Below are 7,088 nucleotides of genomic sequence, written 5' to 3'. Positions count from 1 at the left end.
ACGGGGGACTCTGGACGAGGATGACGGACACGGACGGACACGGACGCCTCCGTTGTAGGTGGGCTGTGGCCGGCCGGCACGCTCCTCTGGGGCAGGATGTTCCTAGGACCGTTGGGGAGCGTGCCCGTGCGCGCCCGTGGGAGGAGCAGGGGACCGAAGGGAACTCTCTGTCCTCTCTGCTCCACGGGGCCCGCGGCACCCTAATCGGCTCCAAGAGGATGCCTCCGATGGAGAGACAAACCCACACGTGAGGGACCCTCCCTTCTGGTTCACTTGGACTCGGAAAGCGTGACGGTCAGGTTCACTCAGTGCTCTGGATGTCTGTGCTTCCTGAGATCCCGGCCTACTCACGGGAAGGACCCGCGGAGCCGGATGAGATCTCCCTCTGCACGGCGGCGGCGGCTCCAGGGTGCACACGTTTCAGTGGCTACGGCTTGTGGACATCGATCGCACCGAGAGCCTAACCCCCGGTGTGCCAGACGCCTGTGTCCACGATGGGTGAACAGTTCTAAGTGTGGGAAGCCCCACACTTGCCACTGCCTGTTCGATCTGCAGGGACTCTGCGAAGCACAAACGTGCCCGGTCTCCTGACCGATCGATCCCCTTTTCGGAGCCAGCCTGGTGCGTGATCTCTTTTCCAGGCCGCAGGCACACACTGGCGCTGGGGGCTGTGTTCCTGTTCCTCCTCCTCCTCCTCCTCCTCCTCCTCCTCCTCCTCCTCCTCCTCCTCCTCCTCTCTGCCCCCACCCTTCCCCCCACACGCAGGCTCCCCCACCCCGCCTGGCCCCGGCCCGTCCGGGTCTCCCCCACCCGCGGAAAAGGCCAGGAAAAACATGGTCCCTGAACGACGCAGCTGAGAAACAGTGCAAGTCCACTCGGATGCGGTTAGGAGACACCTGAGCATACCTAGGCCAACACTGCCACCGTGTGGGGTGAGAGGCCAGCGCGAGGGGAGCTCGACAGTTCAGAGGAGGGGAAGAGGAGCAGGAGGGAGGGGGGTGGGGGGAGGGACAGGCTGAAGCTGTCTCAGGGCGATGACGTGGATGAAAACGTTCCCCTTCGGAAGGGCGCTCCAAAGAGATCGTGGCGGCGGGACCTGGAGAGCACAAAGGGCTTCGTTTTGGAGGCTGATCTTCAAGCTGGGAGTCGGGGGGTGGGGTGGGGCAGGGGAATCATCCAGACAGAGGAAAGACACCAGGCCGAGAAGGCAAGAGAGATTCTTTACACAAGTGAATCGGATGCTTTTCTGTCCATGTGTTCCCTAATCACACCATCACGGAAATCCAGCCAGCCAGCCAGCCACCCACCATCGTTTCGCTCCTTTCCTGTTCTCTACATTTTGAACGGCGAGTGAGGGAGAGAGTCTTTCAATGGTTTGAGAGGAGTTTGGAATGTCGTGGGACCATGGTACTTTTCAGCCATGGATGAACGTGACGGCTTCTTTTGTCCGCTTCGGCGTTCAGGGTTATCCCCAACTCCCCCTGCCGAGTGAGGCCTGTGTGTCGCTGTGTGCTGGAGGACACCGTGCTGTCCCCATCTTGATCTTGGACTGAACAAAACCACCGTTGGGAGTGTGTTCGGTTGCTTGGCTTCGTTTCCTTTCCCTATGGCACTCACCTGACCGTCCTGTCCACTCTTGGGATCTTTCATCTCCTCCTCCCCCTCAAGGCAATCGGGTCCTTTTCTTTCTCCTCCTCCTGCTCCTCCTCCTCCTCCTCCTCACCCTAGTTTCTCCCCCCACCCCCCCCCCCCCCCAGTCCCACTCTTCTCAAACGGACGTCTAACTGACTGCCAACGTTTACTTTTGCCTTCTTTCCTTCCTTCCTTCCTTCCTTCCTTCTTCCTTTCCTTTTTCTTTGGGGGGGGGGGCGGGCGTTCCCCCTTTAATTTTCAGCTCTACAGACGATGTTTTAGTGTAGCACATGACACAGCCATCACCAGGATACATCTAGTTAGTGACTGTCCGTCACCACCTGGTGTCACGGCAAATGACATTTGGTGTGATGACGTGCCCGTGACTCATGTATTTCATAAGTGGAAGGTTGCACCACTTCGTCTGTCTCCCTCGCCAGGGGCACTCACTCATTCTCTCCTCACCCCCGCCTCCCCCCCCCACCCCCACCCCGCCCTGCACAGTTCCCCCTCCCCCGCCCCTCCCTCCTCGGGCCAGCCCCCCCCCCCCCCCCCGTGTGTTCCTTTGTAGTATGTCTGAGCCTGTTTCTGTTTGGTTCTGTTCTGTTCACCGTGTATGGTTTGGTAGGTTCTGCATGGAAACGACTGATCTGAGGTATTTCATGTAGCATAATACCCTCTAAAGGTCTCTCCAGGTTCCTGCAGACTGTGAGATTTCATTCCCTTCTGGTGGTTGAGTCCCATTCCTCTGTGTGTGTGTGTGTGTGTGTGTGTGTCTGCATGCGCGTGAGCACGCGTGCACGTGAATAGATCCAGGCATAGGCACACAGACAGAGTTCTATCATGATGTGTGTACGGAAGTCGACCTAGGTATAGGGGTCGATCCCACACATGCACACATCCGTATCTTCTTTGTCCCTTCCCTCCGTGGTCACCCTGTGGAGTTGCTGGGTTGGGTCGAATGGGGGAATCTTTGGGAGTGTACATCGCAGGACTCTTTTCCCTAGGGATGTGGTTTCTCTGTCTGTGAGGCGCCAGGGGATGAGATCTGATCTCTCTGAGCCCGCCCACAGTTTTCTCAGCTGCAGAAAAAACGCGTTCGATCCATCAGGAGCCACTGTCCTCTGATGGTTCGAACTTGCTGTCGTGATTGCGATTCCCGGCTCCTGGGCCTTTCCCCTCCGAATGAGAAGGATCATTGTCCAGGGAAACGCCCCGGGGTGGGGTGCTTCCGTGAGCCCGCCCCCACCCCCAGGAGCCCCAGCTCAGCCCAGCCCAGCCCAGCCCTGCCGTGGATGTGTGTTCTACCTTGTGCTTCTGGGTGTCTGCCTGTTCCACCTTTCTTTGGAAGGAAGGGGTCTGTTCGGGCCTCCTGCCCACTTCGCTCATCGGGGGTTGTTTCCCTTTTGGAGGTTGAGGTGTCTGACGCCTTGATCGGTGTTGGACAGAAAAGCCCCTTTGCAATATGCTTGTGCTTTCCCCGGACGGACGGACAGACAGACAGACAGACAGACAGACACACACACACACACACACACACACACACACACACACGGATGTGTGTTTCCGCCCGGGTATGTACGTGTGTGTCTGTGAGTATTTATATGTACGAATGTACACCTATAGATACGCACACCACACACGCGCGCACGTAGACATCCACGCAGACACATGGGTATAGATGCACATATACACTGATGCACATGTACATGTACGTATACACACGCGCGTTTGCGTATGCGTATACATGTGTGTGCATCTATGCACATCGATCTGTGTATAGGCACTCTAGATGCACACGGGCACCTGTACATACGTACATGCGTGCACGTCTACGTATATATACACACGTGTGTACGTAGGCACAGATTCACGCGTGCGTCTGTGTGGACGTACATACGCTCTCTGTAGGCGTCTGCGTATGCGTCCGTACGTATGTATACGTGTGTACATACACGTGTGCACATACACACGCAGATATGTGTGTCTATGCAAGCATGCACGTACGGGTACGCATAGACGTGCATCCACACCTGTGCGCAGACATCACACGTATACACACTATACGTGCGTCTAGATGCGTTGACACGTCCGCGTGTATGTGTGTGTGTGTGCCTATGTATCCCGACGTCTCTGCACATGTGAGCATGTGTGTTCACGCCTGTGTCTATCCGTGTACGTATGTGTATAGATGCCTCTGCGTATATACACGCAAGCATACACGCACACTAGAAACGCCTAGGCAGACACGTGCGTGTACGTGAGCATGCCCTTCGTACGTGTGTGTTTATACGCCTGCGTGCACGTATATATAGACGCGATTACGTGTGCATATACATATGTACACGTGTATACCCACATGTGTATGCGTTCTCCCTCTCCCTCTCCCTCTCCCTCTCCCTCTCCCTCTCCCTCTCCCTCTCCCTCTCCCTCTCCCTCCCCCTCTCCTCTGTCTCTCTGACTTTTAAGCTGCCAGGACAGTTCCGAGTTGACTTTCCTGCCTGGTGGTTTTGTCTCATTTCGTTTCTGAGCTACGTGAAAAAGTTATGTATTCATTGAGGTGGCTGTTGTCACGGGACCCGGGTTTATTTAGTGGATCCCTATGGACTCCGTCCTCCTCACCAGCACGCCCCTCAATACCACCCCCCCCCCCCCCACCACCCCCACCCCCCCCCCCGCAGCCCTGCCACCCCAGACCTCCCAGGCCGTCCGCCTTTCCGCTGTTTGTGGCCAGTGGTGTTGAAATCCATGTTCTCCTGACCTCAAGTGCACTTTCCCCACCCACCCGCGCATGCTTGTGTGTGTCGTCTCTGGACTTTGTCACGGTGTCTCTACCCAGGGTGAGTTTTGTTTTCTCTTCTTGGGGGTCCGAGTGTCTCCTTCTTTTCCTTTCTTACTCCTAGGCTTGTGTGTCTGTGTCCGTGTCTGCTTTCGAAAGTCCTGCTTTGTTCTCCCAGCAGCGCTTGCCTGGTTTCGCTTTGCCGGTCCCTCCCTCCCTCCCTCCCTCCCTCCCTTTTCTCCCTCCCTCCCTCCCGCCCCCCTCTTTCGGGGGCCGGGGGCCGGGGGTTCCTGGGATGTCACTGGTGCCCCCTCTCTCCGCCCACCCCGCCCCGAGCCCCCGCCGCCCGCCCGCCCGCGTCTCCGTGGAATGTCCCCCCACCACCCTGGAATCGCGTGGGGGGGGTGGGGGGGATCGCGGCTCTTTCGTGGCAGCCTCCAGGGGAGAGATCTCCCGGCTCCTCTCCCTTCCTCTGCGGCCGGGGTCGCGTCGCGTCGCGTCGCTCGGCGGCGGAGGCTCCGGGCCGAGCTCGGGCGTTTGGGCGGCCGGCGCTGTGGCGTCCCCGGCGGCCGGCGACAGCGACCCGTCCTCGGGACGTTCGAGCCGGTTGTCGGGAGCCACCTGGCGGCCGCTTGTATATTGTCCCTCCCCTCCGGAGCTTCGGCGAGCCCTTCAGGAGGGTTGTGACTCAGCCGCCGGGCCCGAGGCAGAGCTCTCAGACACCGGCTATGCTGGCGGCGACAGTCCCGGTGGCGCCGAGGCCTAGGGACGTCCTGCTGTCGCCGGAGATTGGTTCTCTAGGTTTCTGAGGAGGGTGATCGTCGCGGCGCTCCGGGGCCGGGCTCTGGGGTGGCCGGACCGGGTCGACCAGCATCTCCCCGTGCCCCCGTGGCCGCGGAGAAGGACCGGCCGGACCCTCCCTGGGCCGGGCCGCCGCGGTGGGCAGGGAGAGGGTCTTCCCTGCCCGGAGCGCCTGGACTCGGGCTCGGCGGTCCGGACTCCTCCTGGGCCGCCCTCAGGAGCGTTTGCTTCGCCCTCGGCCCCGCTCCGGTGGGGACCCGCCCGCCGGAGTCGTGAGGGTTGACGGGGAGAGGCGGGCGCGTGTGCGGCCGCCCCCCCCGCCCCCACCCCAACCCGTGGGGTCCGGTCGCCCGAGGCGTCTCCTGGCACACATGCTGTTTCTTTTTCAAAGTCCCGATGGGTCCGGAGACGTGGATGGACCGGACCCTGCTTCCGCGGGTGGCCGGGGAGGGCGCGCCCGACCCTTCAGCGTGCCTTCGTGGGTCTCGGTCGTCGGATGCGACTTTGTCTCACCCCTCCCCACCTCCCTGAATCCCGGTCAGGAGGTGGGGACCGGCTCGGGCCGTCCTGGGTGCCCCATCTAGGACGGTCTGGGTCCCGCCCGGGCGCGGTCCCTGGTCGGGGCCCGCTCGTCTCGTTGGAGGCGCCTCGCTGACGGTTCTTCCTTCTTGTTTCTTGATGCTCATCGAAGCCAAATCCCCGTTCGGAGACTCCGACGGACCGGTACCCCTACCCGTGTGGGCGAAGCGGGAGAGGGCGCCCCCGGCCAGCTCCCTCTCCCTTGGTGGGTGTCCGCGCCCCCACTTTGGCCATCGCGCGCCCCCTCCCCCTGCTCCCCTTCCCCCGGTCGACCAGATGACTGCCCCCCCCCCCCGCCACGAGAGCTCCGGGCCTGGTGTTTATGGGGTAGCGCTGGGGACAGGTGGCCGGGCCAAGGTTCCGGGGTCCTCCATGCGAGTCGTGGATGGGCCCTGCTGTCGGCTGCTGTCATTTCGTCGCCCTTAATGGGCCTTTTTTACCACCAGGTAAGTGCTGACACGGTCTGCTTCGGTGTCTGCCGCCGAGGAAACTTTGGGTCTTTGGATGTACGCGGGGCTCTGGGCCTTCGGGCCGCCAGCTCTGGTCCCCGGTTCGGCCCTTGCCGCTGGAGCCGCCCGCCTGGGCCTGTGCGCCGGCTCCTGTGTGGCGTTGTCTGGCTGACCCGACCCGTGGTGCCACCTCCGGTCTCTGGGCGACCCGAGGGCGGCGGGGCGAGGCGCCGTGGGTCTTCTACCCTGTGCGCTCCCCGCTGCGGGCACCCGGTGAAGGCTGAGATGCGACCCCCGCCCTGTGGGCTCCGTGCCACGTGTCAGGCGTTCTCGAACCTCCTGGGGTCGTGGGCCGCTCTCGCCTGAGGCGAGGTGGGGGGCGGAGGTTGCCGGTGAGGCTTAAAGCGGGCCCCTCTGGTGACTGTCCTCGCCGTGCCTTCCCCCCGCTCCACCTTGGCTCATCCGATCGATGTGGTGTGGTCGTGCTCTCCCGGGCCGGGCCTAAGCCGTGCCAGACGAGGGACAGGTGTTCCCGGTGAACGTGTCTGCTCTTCTCGGTCTGTCCGCGGGGCCCCTCGCCTGACTTTTCCCCCTGGCCGTCGGGGAGGGGAGGAAGGCGGGGGCTGGGTTGCGGCCTCTGGCCCTGACCTTTGGTCTCCTGTCCCCCGCCTCAGGTGGCGTCAGTGGGGGCCGTGGGTCTTCTGACACGGCAGATGCTCTCGCTTCGCCTTCCCGGCGTGTGCTCCGCGAGCGGCCCTCCCCGCGGTGGGGAGGGCTGTACCGCTGCTGCGCTGCGCCCCCCCCCGCGCGGGTGCGCGAGCGTGCCTCGTTGGACCCTCGGTGGTGCC

This window comes from Bos javanicus, unplaced genomic scaffold, assembly GCF_032452875.1.
Source record: "Bos javanicus breed banteng unplaced genomic scaffold, ARS-OSU_banteng_1.0 tig00002781_1, whole genome shotgun sequence".
In the NCBI taxonomy this organism is placed as follows: Eukaryota; Metazoa; Chordata; class Mammalia; order Artiodactyla; family Bovidae; genus Bos; species Bos javanicus.
This window is presented reverse-complemented; position numbering follows the sequence as displayed.